This window comes from Hyperolius riggenbachi, chromosome 12, assembly GCF_040937935.1.
Source record: "Hyperolius riggenbachi isolate aHypRig1 chromosome 12, aHypRig1.pri, whole genome shotgun sequence".
Classification (NCBI taxonomy): domain Eukaryota; kingdom Metazoa; phylum Chordata; class Amphibia; order Anura; family Hyperoliidae; genus Hyperolius; species Hyperolius riggenbachi.
Window position 1 is genome coordinate 28,498,493 of NC_090657.1, and position 14,807 is coordinate 28,513,299.

Sequence of the window (14,807 nt, forward strand, 5' to 3'; positions counted from 1 at the left end):
TTCTAACCAGCAGGGGGAACTGTTCTGCATGAGGATAAGAAAATTCTTAAATCCTACTTAATAGCGGCAGTTTAACGTGAATTTCAAGAACTGCACTACAGTTAAAGTGAACCTTAAGTGAACAAAAAAAAAACGAGTTCTACTCACCTGGGGCTTTCCTCAGCCCCCTGCAGCTGATCGGTGCCCTCGGCGTGTCTCACCGAGCCTCCTGGTCCCGCCGGCGACCACTTCCGGTTTCGCCGTCAGGACCCGACAGGCTGGGAACGCGAGTGATTCTTCGCGTTCCCAGCCACAAGAGCTCCCTCTATGCTATAGCAACATAGAGGGAGCTATTGTTAGGAACGCAAAGAATCACTCGCGTTCCCAGCCTGTCAGGTCCTGCCGGCGAAACCGGAAGTGGTCACCGGCGAGACCAGGAGGATCGGAGAGACACGCCGAGGGCACCGATCAGCTGCAGGGGGCTGAGAAAAGCCCCAGGTGAGTAGAACTCGTTTTTTTTTCACTTAAGTGCCTCTTTAAGGAAAGTGAAAATCTATTCCTAAACTGCCGCAGATTAAGAAGTGCTTAATAACTCATCTACACAGCTTGTGCAAAGCAAGCTAGACATGATCATTTGAGAAGTGCTCCTCCCCCCTGCTGAATCCTGTGAAGCTGTTCCTTGCGTAACCCTTCCAGTGCTGGGCAGTGATGCAATACAACAGATGTATTGGTTACCTCAGCAACAGCAATTTCCCTCACACACTGCGCTGTCTAAGAAACCTTCCTAACTTCTCCTATTTAAGAACAGTTTAAAATGGAAACCGTACTATTTAGTGATTTCTTAATATATCTGAGACAGTTCTGTGCGGATTTCTAAAAACCTTCAATATTTTGTCTCAGACACTCTTGATTAATGTCCCCCACTGAGGCCATCGTTAACGAGGGACTCGGCCACTCACACTAGTCCGTCACCTGAGACAGTCTATGACGACGTTGCTGGTGACGGGACACTATTGTTTGTATATCTTGAGGGAAAATACTAGGGTGGATTCACAAAGCTTTTCTCTTTGTGTTTTACCATCTTACATATTTTTTAGCTCAACTACAAGGAGAGCTAATTCCTGAGATAAGGGGCCTGATGCACAAAAGGCAGGTAAATGTCCTGTGCGCAGGTAGCACACGTCAATTTTACTGGTGCCAACATCAGGAGAGCTCCGCCTCTTACACTATAAGTATGGTGCTAATAAGTTACACTGGTAACACATGTGTTGCTATGGTAACAATCAGAATGCCAAACATACACAAGAGTGAGCAGACGTCTCTCTGGCTGGTCTAGAAGGGCAGTTTTTAGGCATATGGAATGATAGGCATGGTAACTGGAACACCTACTGGAAAGCACTGTATACACACCAAATGAAACTCGACTGATGATTACCACTTCTGGTGAGAATCCAGCATGTGTACAGCAGCCTCTAACCCCTCTCTGCCAGCCATTTGTCAGTGTCCCCCAAGGTATCGGGTTACACATTCCTGCCAGGAGACATTGATACAAATAAAATGAAAAAAAAAATCACAGCAGCAATCCGATACCACCAAAAGTAAGCACTATTTGTGGGAAGAAAAGGAGGTCAAATTAATGTGCGTGCTAAGTTGTATGACCGAGCAATAAGCTGTTAAAGTTGTAAAGTGCTGAATTGTAAAAAATAGCCTGGTCACTAGGGGGGTATAAACCTCTGGTCCTCAAGAGGTTAAGTTCTTAGCAACCCACAATGCATCTTGATGTGACCTAGGTAACGGTGGCAAACTTGCCACCTCATACCAGTGTAGGTTTACCAGATCACTTCTGAAGAACACTGGAGAAGGTAAGTGGTGAGCAATACATTCTCCAAATAAGCTTATTAGCCCCACACAGGAAGCAGAAGTGTGGATAAGCAAATCAAAGCTTCTAGCAGTTGATTCATGTAAGCTGCAGCTGTTACCATTACTAAGTATTTTGCTATCCCCCAGCTTGTGCCTCCAAGGGAAGTCAATGTGCTGGTTAGGAGAACTGTTGGCTCATTACCATTCTCCATCATTCATAAATCAACCCCTAAATGTTTACATATAGTGGCCAAAGTACTTATTCTCTCATCAGCAGTAGAAATAAAGGCAGCAGGAATGTGATCCGTGGATAGAGGCAGGGCAGAGTTGCTTCTTTCTCGCAGTTTTTATACATGGAGTGTTTTGTAATTAAAGGCCATCCTGTTCAGATGTCTGCCACAGCCGTGACTTAATTATTAATAGCACGATCCAGCGCAACTGTCCAGTAAGCCGCATAACCATACCATTTATCGGTTAGTCTGGTATAGTTAAACTGTGAAAGCGAATGTGCAATTACTTGCTACGGCTTGTTACACATCTGCACATCGTTAATAATGAACGACCCCAATTCTGTAATGATGAAGGGCACAATTTAAATCTCTGACAGATCTCACCCTTACCGCGTCTCTTGCTTGTGTCATTCGCACGCTGCGTCCCAGCTGACAAGGCCCCGGCGACATCAAGGGTTAATTAATCAACCCGATTTCTGTCAAAAGGCAATGATCCAGCCATCTTATTCCATCTTATTAAAAATATTATTACACACAATGGGATCTGGGGTGGAAATGCCATATTGAAGGGGCACTGGGCGTGAATACGACGAGAGGATCAGATTAATTCCAGAATCATCTCGAAGGGAAAGTTTCATTCTCTGTGTCATTGCGGTAAAGCAATCTTTCATGAGACGTAAGCTGGGCCGGACACGTACATCAAATAGGGGCGCCAGGAAAAAAGGGCGCGGAGCATAGCTGAAATGTTAGAATATTGTCTGTAACATTTTTTGAATCGCTTCTTCATCTTTATTAGATAGAATAATACATTTGTTAAAATAATAGTTATAAAAAGGGCACGGGGTGAAGCTGAAATTGCTAAATATTTAATGAAGCAATGAAAACAAAAATATATTTACAGTCGTAATTAGAGTTGGGCCGAACGGTTCGCCTGCGAACGGTTCCATGCGAACTTCCGTGGTTCGCGTTCGCGTCCCGCAGGCGAACCTTTGCGAAAGTTCGGTTCGCCCCATAATGCACATGGAGGGTCAACTTTGACCCTCTACATCACAGTCAGCAGGCCCAGTGTAGCCAATTAGGCTACACTAGCCCCTGAAGCCCCACCCCCCTTATATAAGGCAGGCAGCGGCGGCCATTACGGTCGCTCGTGTGCCTGCATTAGTGAGAGTAGGGCGAGCTGCTGCAGACTGTCTCTCATAGGGAAAGATTAGTTAGGCTTAGCTTGTTCCTGGCTGCATACCTGTTCTGTGAACCCAACACTGCATACCTGTTCTGTGAACCCACCACTGCATACCTGTACTGTGAACCCACCACTGCATACCTGTTCTGTGAACCCAACACTGCATACCTGTTCTGTGAACCCACCACTGCATACCTGTACTGTGAACCCACCACTGCATACCTGTACTGTGAACCCACCACTGCATACCTGTTCTGTTCTGTGAACCCACCACTGCATACCTGTACTGTGAACCCACCACTGCATACCTGTTCTGTGAACCCAACACTGCATACCTGTTCTGTGAACCCACCACTGCATACCTGTTCTGTGAACCCAACACTGCATACCTGTTCTGTGAACCCACCACTGCATACCTGTTCAGTGAACCCACCACTGCATACCTGTTCAGTGAACCTGCCACTGCATACCTGTTCTGTGAACCTGCCACTGCATACCTGTTCTGTGAACCCAACACTGCATACCTGTTCTGTGAACCCACCACTGCATACCTGTTCAGTGAACCCACCACTGCATACCTGTACTGTGAACCCACCACTGCATACCTGTTCTGTTCTGTGAACCCACCACTGCATACCTGTACTGTGAACCCACCACTGCATACCTGTTCTGTGAACCCAACACTGCATACCTGTTCTGTGAACCCACCACTGCATACCTGTGCTGTGAACCCAACACTGCATACCTGTTCTGTGAACCCACCACTGCATACCTGTTCAGTGAACCCACCACTGCATACCTGTTCAGTGAACCTGCCACTGCATACCTGTTCTGTGAACCTGCCACTGCATACCTGTTCTGTGAACCTGCCACTGCATACCTGTTCTGTGAACCCACCACTGCATACCTGTTCTGTGAACCCACCACTGCATACCTGTTCTGTGAACCCACCACTGCATACCTGGTCTGTGAACCCACCACTGCATACCTGTTGTGTTCAGTGAACCTGCCACTGCATACCTGTTCTGTTCAGTGAACCCGCCACTGCATACCTGTTCTGTTCAGTGAACCTGCCACTGCATACCTGTTCTGTGAACCCGCCACTGCATACCTGTTCTGTTCAGTGGACCCGCCACTGTATACCTGTTCTGTTCAGTGAACACGCCACTGTATACCTGTTCAGTGAACCCGCCACTGCATACCTGTTCTGTTCAGTGAACCTGCCACTGCATACCTGTTCTGTGAACCCGCCACTGTATACCTGTACTGTTCAGTGAACCCGCCACTGCATACCTGTTCTAGACCCTCGGTACAGGCACAAAGTGGCGGACCTGTTACCAACTCACCTGAAGGTGGAAAGGATGCAGCACATGCAGAACCAGCTGTCAACTATGCTTTACAATGCCTTTAAGGGTGATGTGACAGCACAACGCCATCAAGGTACCAGCTCCAGCGATCTCATGGTGATGTCGGACATGCGGACGTTCTTTAGTCCAACGCCTCGCCGTAGCCCTTCCGGATCCACCCTCCACCAACGCCTGGAACGGCAGGTAGCCGACTACCTGGCCTTAAGTGTGGATGTAGACACTGCTGTGAACAGCGATGAGGAACCCTTGAACTACTGGGTGCGCAGGCTTGACCTGTGGCCAGAGCTGTCCCAATTTGCCATCCAACTTCTCTCCTGCCCTGCCGCAAGCGTCCTGTCAGAAAGGACCTTCAGCGCAGCTGGAGGCATTGTCACTGAGAAGAGAAGTCGCCTAAGTCACAAAAGTGTTAAGTACCTCACCTTTATCAAAATGAATGAGGCATGGATCCCGGAGGGCTGCTGCTCGCCCCAAGACTAAGTCAGTCCCCGCACACACAGCATCTCTGCCTGCACGCCGTGTGACTGGCTGCCTGGCCTGCCCCAAGAAGACTAAGTCGCTCCCAGTCCCTCCACACAGCATGTCTGCCTGCAGGCCGCTTGACTACCTTCTCCGCCACCACCAACAGGGTCTGGGACTCCAGGCGGATTGCTGAATTTTTTAGGCCGCTGCTAGCAGCGGCCGCTGTAATAATTTTTCTGGTGCGTGTACATGACTGCCTAATTTTTCTGGCTGAACTGCGGGCAGCTGCAGCAACAAAAGAAAAGGCATGTACATGCGCCCATTCCCCTTCGTGATCATTACCTTGCCGTGGTGAAGGGGCTTGCGTATCACAATGAAGCAATGACCGGCGCCTAGATGAGTGTCTCGGGGGGCACACAAAAGATAATAAGGTCGTTGCTTCATTGTGGTCAGACCAAATTTGATCAGCTGGACAGTCACTGTTCTGTCATTCAGCTACATCAGCCAGGCGACCATATGGGCTGTAAAGCCACCAAAACCTGCACTCTCGCCATGGTGCGCACCAGTCCAGCACGGCCGTCACTACACAAACAGCTGTTTGCGGTGCTTTACACGGTGAGTTTGGTGTGTCAGTGTGAAGCAGTACCTTAATTACACTCCCTGATTGATGTATACACATGCAAGATGTTTTAAAGCAGTTTAGGCCTGTCATTTAGCATTCAATGTGATTTCTGCCCTTAAAACGCTGCTTTGCGTCAAATCCAGATTTTTCCCGGGGACTTTTGGCGTGTATCCCACTCCTCCATGCCCCCCTCCAGGTGTTAGACCCCTTGAAACATCTTTTCCATCACTTTTGTGGCCAGCATAATTTTTTTTTTCAAAGTTCGCATCCCCATTGAAGTCTATTGCGGTTCGCGAACTTTAACGCGAACCGAACCTTTCGCGGAAGTTCGCAAACCCGGTCCGCGAACCTAAAATCGGAGGTTCGGCCCAACTCTAGTCGTAATGAGCATAGTACAACATTGGTAAATATTACCGATATTTTACCAATACTAAACCTAATCTTACTATCGCACAGAACCCTCCCTCTACTGGTGCCTAACCCTAAGACCCCCCCACCCCCCGGTGGTGCCTAACCCTAAGACCGCGCCCCCTGGTGGTGCCTAACCCTAAGACACCCCCCCGGTGGTGCCTAACCCTAAGACCCCCCCAGTGGTGCCTAACCCTAAGACCACGCCCCCTGGTGGTGCCTAACCCTAAGACCCCCCCCTCCCCTGGTGGTGCCTAGCCCTAAGACCCCCCCAGTGGTGCCTAACTCGAAGACCACGCCCCCTGGTGGTGCCTAACCCTAAGACCCCCCTCCCCTGGTTGTGCCTAACCCTAAGACCCCCCACCCCGGTGGTCCCTAACCACCCTAATGCATTTTTTTGGTCAATTTTCTGTCCGATCGATTTTATTTTCCGATCAATGTTCCGATTCGATGCTGTTAAATTTTCTTATCTATTTCTATTCACTTCTATGAGAAATCGATAAAAAAAAAAAAAAAGATCGAAAATAAGATCGGACATATCAGAAATTATCTACCGATTCATCTACCACAAAATTGTATGGTGTGTACCTAGCATAAAACCCCTCTTCCTGATGCAATTCTCAAAATGAATTACAAAATGATAAAAAATGTCATTAGCCACAGACAACCAGATTGCTACCATCACTATTATGTATTTTTCCCCAGTTTTTGTTATTGTTAGGTTAGTTAATGGTGATATTGCATGAGGTCAGTGAGGTTCCTACGTATCGTGCATGGCATTTACATAAATGTTTTAGTGCACACACTGCACAGTACAGCCAGCAGAGGATTGACCCTCTGGTGTGCTCTAGGAATGACTCTGCTCCAGGGATTATGCATCTGCCGGGATGGATTTTCCCGGTTGAATGCTATTGTGTTCCTGGCAACAGTAGGTTTCCTGCCATTTTACCCTCTCCACAAAGAACAACATACCCCTGGGCCAAGCCAAAAGACATGTTCATATATATATACAGCTGTCAAGATCACTGTTGGATTCTGCTTTGCATGCCTGACAACTTATGTGTGTAGCAGGCTTAAGCCTTACAGCACAATACGTATCACTAATTCTAGGATTTTCATGTAGAAAAATCATGATGGATTAAATGAAATATCTACCATAAACAGATTTGAAGAGATAGATAGATAGATAGATAGATAGATAGATAGATAGATAGATAGATAGATTTGTTAATTATATTCATAGAAAAAGTTGATCATTTCTAGGGGAGAAAAAGGATCAGGATAAATTAGTTTCAAAGATTTTTAATCAAACACTAATAGTATACAGGTGTTAAAGTGAGATACAATTTTGACATAACATTCAATAAAAATGTTTTATTACCCACACAGTTACCATATTTGCTTTTGTGCAAAAGTACCATTGTCTGTTTACAACTGACAAAAAATCCCAAAGGACAGGTGATTTGCACTGAAAGATGCCACTGCATTTTGTTGCATAGCTGCTGTATTTATATTTTAAAATCTATGTGGTGATCACTTATCAGTTCTTTCTGCTTCTCAGCCCACTGTAGTTCCATTTCTGCAGATGGCCAATGTTTACTAAATGTATCTGACAAAGGAATGTAAATGTAAACAAAACATCACCTCTTTAGATGTGACCAGAAGCTGCCCATTGAAGCAAGGAGCTTTCAACTGAAGAACAAAGTGCCGTCTTTAACTGTTTGCATGCTGTTCTGCTACAGTTTTTTTTTTGTAGTACATAATCTTTTTAGAACCTAGAGGAAATGCTAAGTTTCATACCACTTTAACTACATATAAATCAATGCTATACATCCGAGTGTATTGTCCAAAACTGTAATAATACAGTTAACCATACATTCTCAGAAACCAGTGAAAAATATACTATTACTAGTAAAAAAAGGCCCTCCAGTTAAAAAACAAGCGCTAGGTCGCGCCGCTACCCCCCGCAAGGCGCACACATACGCGTCCCGCTTGCTCGTTCCCCACCAGTGTCTGAAGTATATGCACACAGGGAGCTGCTTGCTTGGCAGTTGGAAAAAGCAGTTATTTCCCACAATGCAATTTTTAGATCTTACCACAGATTCTCGATTGGTTTTAGATCTGGACTCTGACTGGGCCATTCTAACACATGGATATATTTTGTTTTAAACCATTCCATCGTTGCCCTGGCTTTATGTTTAGGGTCGTTGTCCTGCTGGAAGGTGAAACTCCACCCCAGTCTCAAGTCTTTTGCAGACTCCAAAAGCTTTTTTTCCAAGATTTGGTTCCATTCATCTTCCCATCAACTCTGACCAGTTTCCCTACCCCTGCTGAAGAGATGCACCCCCCCGAGCATGATGCTGCCACCACCATATTTGACAGTGGGGATGGTGTGTTCAGAGTGATGTGCATTGTTAGTTTTCCGCCACACATAGAGTTTTGCATTTTGGCCAAAAAGTTCCATTTTGGTCTCATCTGACCAGAGCACCTTCTTCCACATGTTTGCTGTGTCCCCTACATGGCTTGTGGCAAACTGCAAACGGGACTTCTTATGCTTTTCTGTTAACAATGGCTTTCTTATTGCCACTCTTAAGGCCAGCTTTGTGCACTGCACGACTAATAGTTGTCCTATGGACAGAGTCTCCCACCTGAGCTGTAGATCTCTGCAGCTTATTCAGAGTCACCATGGGCCTCTTGACTGCATTTCTGGTCAGCACTCTCCTTGTTCGGCCTGTAAGTTTAGGTGGACAGCCTTGTCTTGGTAGGTTTACAGTTGTACACACTCCTTCCATTTCTGAATGATCGCTTGAACAGTGCTCCGTGGGATGTTCAAGGCTTTGGAAATATTTTTGTAGCCTAAGCCCGCTTTAACTTTCTCAATAACTTTATCCCTGACCTGTCGTGTGTTTTCTTTGGACTTCATGGTGTTGTTGCTCCCAATATTCTCTTAGACAACCTCTGAGGCCGTCACAGAGCATCTGTATTTGTACTGACATTAGATTACACACAGGTGCACTCTATTTAGTCATTAGCACTCATCAGGCAATGTCTATGGGCAGCTGACTACACTCAGACCAAAGGGGGCTGAATAATTTCGCACACCCCACTTTGCAGTTATTTATTTGTAAAAAATGTTTGGAATCATGTATGTTTGTCATCCACTTCTCACGTGTACACCACTTTGTTTTGGTCTTTCATGTGGAATTCCAATAAAATTGATTCATGTTTGTGGCAGTAATGTGACAAAAATGTGGAAAACTTCAAGGGGGCCGAATACTTTTGCAAGCCACTGTATGTATCGTGTAGTGAATGTATCGCAGTCTAGGGCCAATTTAGGGAAGCTAATTAACATATCTGTATTTGTATGAGATGTGGGAGGAAACCGGAGTACCCGGAGGAAACCCACGCAGACATGGTGAGAACATACAAACTCCTTGCAGATGTTGACCTGGCTAGCGCTCGAATTGGGGAACCAGCGCTGCAAGGGGAGAGCGCTAACCACTGTGTTGCTTTAGAATATACTGATTTGTTGTGTTTCTGTAAAGAGTACAATAAAACAACTAGCTCGCAGCTGTCAGAGCTGTTATGCAAGGACATGATCTCCGTTTGGATTTATATTGTCTTTGATACTAGGGGGAAGGTCACTAGTGAGACCCCACACTGGAGCTGCAGGGGCAGTGAGGCTCCAGGACAAGGTAAAGAAAACTGGCCTGTACTGCAGGGAGGTCTGGCCAATGGCTTTCTTGAAAGATGAGAAACTATTCCGGCTAATCAAAATCTACCACAAACTGAAATGCTGGTTTACATGAAATGACCCTTTAATAATAAGAGTGAATGTGAAACATGTAGAGGTAAGGACTAAAGAGCTGTGTGAGTTTGCTGGCTGTCCATGGTGCTCATTACTGTATCTCTGGGAGAGTGTAGGGGTAAGAGCTGAAGAGCTGTGTGAGTTATAGAGCTGTGTGAGTGTGCTGACACTGCTGTCCATGGTGCTGAATTCTGTATCTCTGGGAGAGTGTAGGGGTAAGAGCTGTGTGAGTGTGCTGACACTGCTGTCCATGGTGCTGAATTCTGTATCTCTGGGAGAGTGTAGGGGTAAGAGCTGTGTGAGTGTGCTGACACTGCTGTCCATGGTGCTGATTACTGTATCTCTGGGAGAATGTAGGGGTAATAGCTGAAGAGCTGTGTGAGAGTGCTGACACTGCTGTCCATGGTGCTGATTACTATATCTCTGGGAGAGTGTAGGGGTAAGAGCTGAAGAGCTGTGTGAGTGTGCTGACACTGCTGTCCATGGTGCTGATTACTGTGTCTCTGGGAGAGTGTAGGGGTAAGAGCTGAAGAGCTGTGTGAGTGTGCTGACACTGCTGTCCATGGTGCTGATTACTATATCTCTGGGAGAGTGTAGGGGTAAGAGCTGAAGAGCTGTGTGAGTTATAGAGCTGTGTGAGTGTGCTGACACTGCTGTCCATGGTGTTGAATTCTGTATCTCTGGGAGAGTGTAGGGGTAAGAGCTGTGTGAGTGTGCTGACACTGCTGTCCATGGTGCTGAATTCTGTATCTCTGGGAGAGTGTAGGGCAGGGGTGCCCACACTTTTTCGGCTCGCGAGCTACTTTTAAATTTGCCGAGGCCAGGAGATCTACCAACGTCTCAAATGCTAAGCACGCCCCCCCCCGCGTAGGTTAGCCAGGTATATGTGCCTGCAGCATAGGTTGCGTGCCCTCAGTGTAGGTTAGCCAGGTATATGGGCCCTCAGTGTAGGTTAGCCAGGTATATGGGCCCTCATTGTAGGTTTGCCAGGTATATGGGCCCTCAGTGTAGGTTTGCCAGGTATATGGGCCCTCAGTGTAGGTTTGCCAGGTATATGGGCCCTCAGTGTAGGTTTGCCAGGTATATGGGCCCTCAGTGTAGGTTTGCCAGGTATATGGGCCCTCAGTGTAGGTTTGCCAGGTATAGGGGCCCCCAGTGTAGGTTAGCCAGGTATAGGGGCCCCCAGTGTAGTTTAGCCAGGTATAGGGGCCCCCAGTGTAGGTTAGCCAGGTATAGGGGCCCCCAGTGTAGGTTAGCCAGGTATAGGTCCCTTCAGTGTAGGTTAGCCAGGTATAGGGCCCCCCAGTGTAGGTTAGCCAGGTATAGGGCCCCCCAGGGTAGGTTAGCCAGGTATAGGGCCCCCCAGTGTAGGTTAGCCAGGTATAGGGCCCCCCAGTGTAGGTTAGCCAGGTATAGGGCCCCCCAGTGTAGGTTAGCCAGGTATAGGGCCCCCCAGTGTAGGTTAGCCAGGTATATGTACCTGCAGGCGGAGGAGAAGAGGCGGCGAGGAGAGACTCTGGCAGGCCAATGGGATGTAGGAGAGAAGCGGCGGCGAAGAGAGAGGCGGCGCGGCTGCTACGTCATGGCTGGGGGCGGCGCCGGGCACGTTACACACGCACATTACACAGGCTGCCCGCCGCCGCCCCCAGCCATGACGCAGTGGATGCGCCGCCTCTCTCCTCCCTCTCTCCTCGCCTGCATGCATTCTTATTGGCCAGCGGCCAGCAGCTAAACACGAGCTGCTGGCGCAACAAACATTAACGAGACGCGGCCAAGAGGCCGCGATCTACCAAGGAGGCGGTCGCGATCTACCGGTAGATCGCGATCGACCTATTGGGCAGCCCTGGTGTAGGGGTAAGAGCTGTGTGAGTGTGCTGACACTGCTGTCCATGGTGCTGATTACTGTATCTCTGGGAGAATGTAGGGGTAATAGCTGAAGAGCTGTGTGAGAGTGCTGACACTGCTGTCCATGGTGCTGATTACTATATCTCTGGGAGAGTGTAGGGGTAAGAGCTGAAGAGCTGTGTGAGTGTGCTGACACTGCTGTCCATGGTGCTGATTACTGTGTCTCTGGGAGAGTGTAGGGGTAAGAGCTGAAGAGCTGTGTGAGTGTGCTGACACCGCTGTCCATGGTGCTGATTACTATATCTCTGGGAGAGTGTAGGGGTAAGAGCTGAAGAGCTGTGCGAGTGTGCCGACACTGCTGTCCATGGTGCTGAATTCTGTATCTCTGGGAGAGTGTAGGGCAGGGGTGCCCACACTTTTTCGGCTCGCGAGCTACTTTAAAATTTGCCGAGGCCAGGAGATCTACCAACGGTTTAAATGCTAAGCACCCCCCGCGTAGGTTAGCCAGGTATATGTGCCTGCAGCATAGGTTACATGCCCTCAGTATAGGTTAGCCAGGTATATGGGCCCCCAGTGTAGGTTAGACAGGTATATGGGCCCCCAGTGTAGGTTAGCCAGGTATATGGGCCCCCAGTGTAGGTTAGCCAGGTATATGGGCCCCCAGTGTAGGTTAGCCAGGTATATGGGTCCCCAGTGTAGGTTAGCCAGGTATATGGGTCCCCAGTGTAGGTTAGCCAAGTATATGGGTCCCCAGTGTAGGTTAGCCAGGTATATGGGCCCTCAGTGTAGTTAGCCAGGTATATGGGCCCTCAGTGTAGTTAGCCAGTTATATGGGCCCCCAGTGTAGTTAGCCAGATATATAGGCCCTCAGTGTAGGTTAGCCAGGTATATGGACCCTCAGTGCAGGTTAGCCAGGTATATGGGCCCTCAGTTTAGGTTAGCTAGGTATATGGGCCTTCAGTGTAGTTAGCCAGGTATATGGGCCCTCAGTGTAGTTAGCCAGGTATATGGGCCCTCAGTGTAGTTAGCCAGGAATATGGTCCCTCAGTGTAGTTAGCCAGGTATATGGTCCCTCAGTGTAGTTAGCCAGGTATATGGGCCCCCAGTGTAGGTTAGCCAGGTATATGGGCCCCCAATGTAGGTTAGCCAGGTATATGGGCCCTCATTTTAGGTTAGCCAGGTATATGGGCCCTCAGTGTAGTTAGCCAGGTATATGGGCCCTCAGTGTAGTTAGCCAGGAATATGGTCCCTCAGTGTAGTTAGCCAGGTATATGGTCCCTCAGTGTAGTTAGCCAGGTATATGGGCCCCCAGTGTAGGTTAGCCAGGTATATGGGCCCCCAATGTAGGTTAGCCAGGTATATGGGCCCTCAGTGTAGTTAGCCAGGTATATGGGCCCTCAGTGTAGTTAGCCAGGAATATGGGGCCTCAGTGTAGTTAGCCAGGTATATGGTCCCTCAGTGTAGTTAGCCAGGTACCTCAGTGTAGTTAGCCAGGTATATGGGCCCCCAGTGTAGATTAGCCAGGTATATGGGCCCTCAGTGTAGTTAGCCAGGCATATGGGCCCCCAGTGTAGGTTAGCCAGGTATATGGGCCCCCAGTGTAGGTTAGCCAGGTATATGGGCCCCCAGTGTAGGTTAGCCAGGTATATCAGCCCTCCAGGCATATGTACCTGCAGCGTAGGTTAGCAGGCAGGCAGAGGAGAAGAGGCGGCGAGGAGAGACTCTGGCAGGCCAATGGGATGCAGGAGAGAAGCGGCGGCGAAGAGAGAGGCGGCGCGGCCGCTACGTCATGGCTGGGGGAGGCGCCGGGCACGTTACAAGCACGCACGTTGCAGGCTGCCCGTCGCCGCCCCCAGCCATGACGTAGCGGCCGCGCCGCCTCTCTCCTCCCTCTCTCCTCGCCTGCATCCTTATTGGCCAGCAGCTAAACATGATGAGCTGCTGGCCGCAACAAACATTTACGAGACGCGGCCTACCAAGAAGGCGGTCGCGATCTACCGGTAGATCGTGATCGACCTATTGAGCAGCCCTGGTGTAGGGGTAAAAGCTGAAGAGCTGTGTGAGTGTGCTGACACCGCTGTCCATGGTGCTGATTACTGTATCTCTGGGAGAGTGTAGTGGTAATAGCTGCGTGAGTGTGCTGACACTGCTGTCCATGGTGCTGATTACTGTATCTCTGGGAGAGTGTAGGGGTAATAGCTGAAGAGCTGTGTGAGTGTGCTGACACCGCTGTCCATGGTGCTGATTACTGTGTCTCTGGGAGAGTGTAGCGGTAAGAGCTGAAGAGTTGTTTGAGAGTACTGACACCGCTGTCCATGGTGCTGAATCCTGTGTCTCTGGGAGAGTGTAGGTATAAGAGCTGAAGAGCTGTGTGAGTGTGCTGACACCGCTGTCCATGGTGCTGATTCCTGTGTCTCTGGGAGAGTGTAGGGGTAAGAGCTGAAGAGCTGTGTGAGAGTGCTGACACCGCTGTCCATGGTGCTTATTACTATATCTCTGGGAGAGTGTAGGGGTAAGAGCTGAAGAGCTGTGTGAGTGTGCTGACACCGCTGTCCATGGTGCTGATTCCTGTGTCTCTGGGAGAGTGTGGGGGTAAGAGCTGAAGAGCTGTGTGAGAGTGCTGACACCGCTGTCCATGGTGCTGAATTCTGTATCTCTGGGAGAGTGTAGGGGTAATAGCTGCGTGAGTGTGCTGACACTGCTGTCCATGATGCTGATTACTGTATCTCTGGGAGAGTGTAGGGGTAATAGCTGAAGAGCTGTGTGAGTGTGCTGACACCGCTGTCCATGGTGCTGATTACTGTGTCTCTGGGAGAGTGTAGGGGTAAGAGCTGAAGAGTTGTTTGAGAGTGCTGACACTGCTGTGCATGGTGCTGATTACTGTGTCTCTGGGAGTGTGTAGGGGTAAGAGCTGAAGAGCTGTGTGAGTGTGCTGACACTGCTGTCCATGGTGCTGATTACTGTATCTCTGGGAGGGTGTAGGGGAAAGAGCTGAAGAGCTGTGTGAGTGTGCTGACACTGCTGTCCAGGGTGCTGATTCCTGTGTCTC

General features: G+C 48.7%; 1 protein-coding gene across 1 annotated transcript in view; it reads left to right on the plus strand.

Moving 5' to 3' along the window:
• C1QL1 (complement C1q like 1) overlaps positions 1-14,807 on the plus strand; it is a 175,456-nt gene that overhangs the window by 34,199 nt on the left and 126,450 nt on the right. The window lies entirely within an intron of this gene.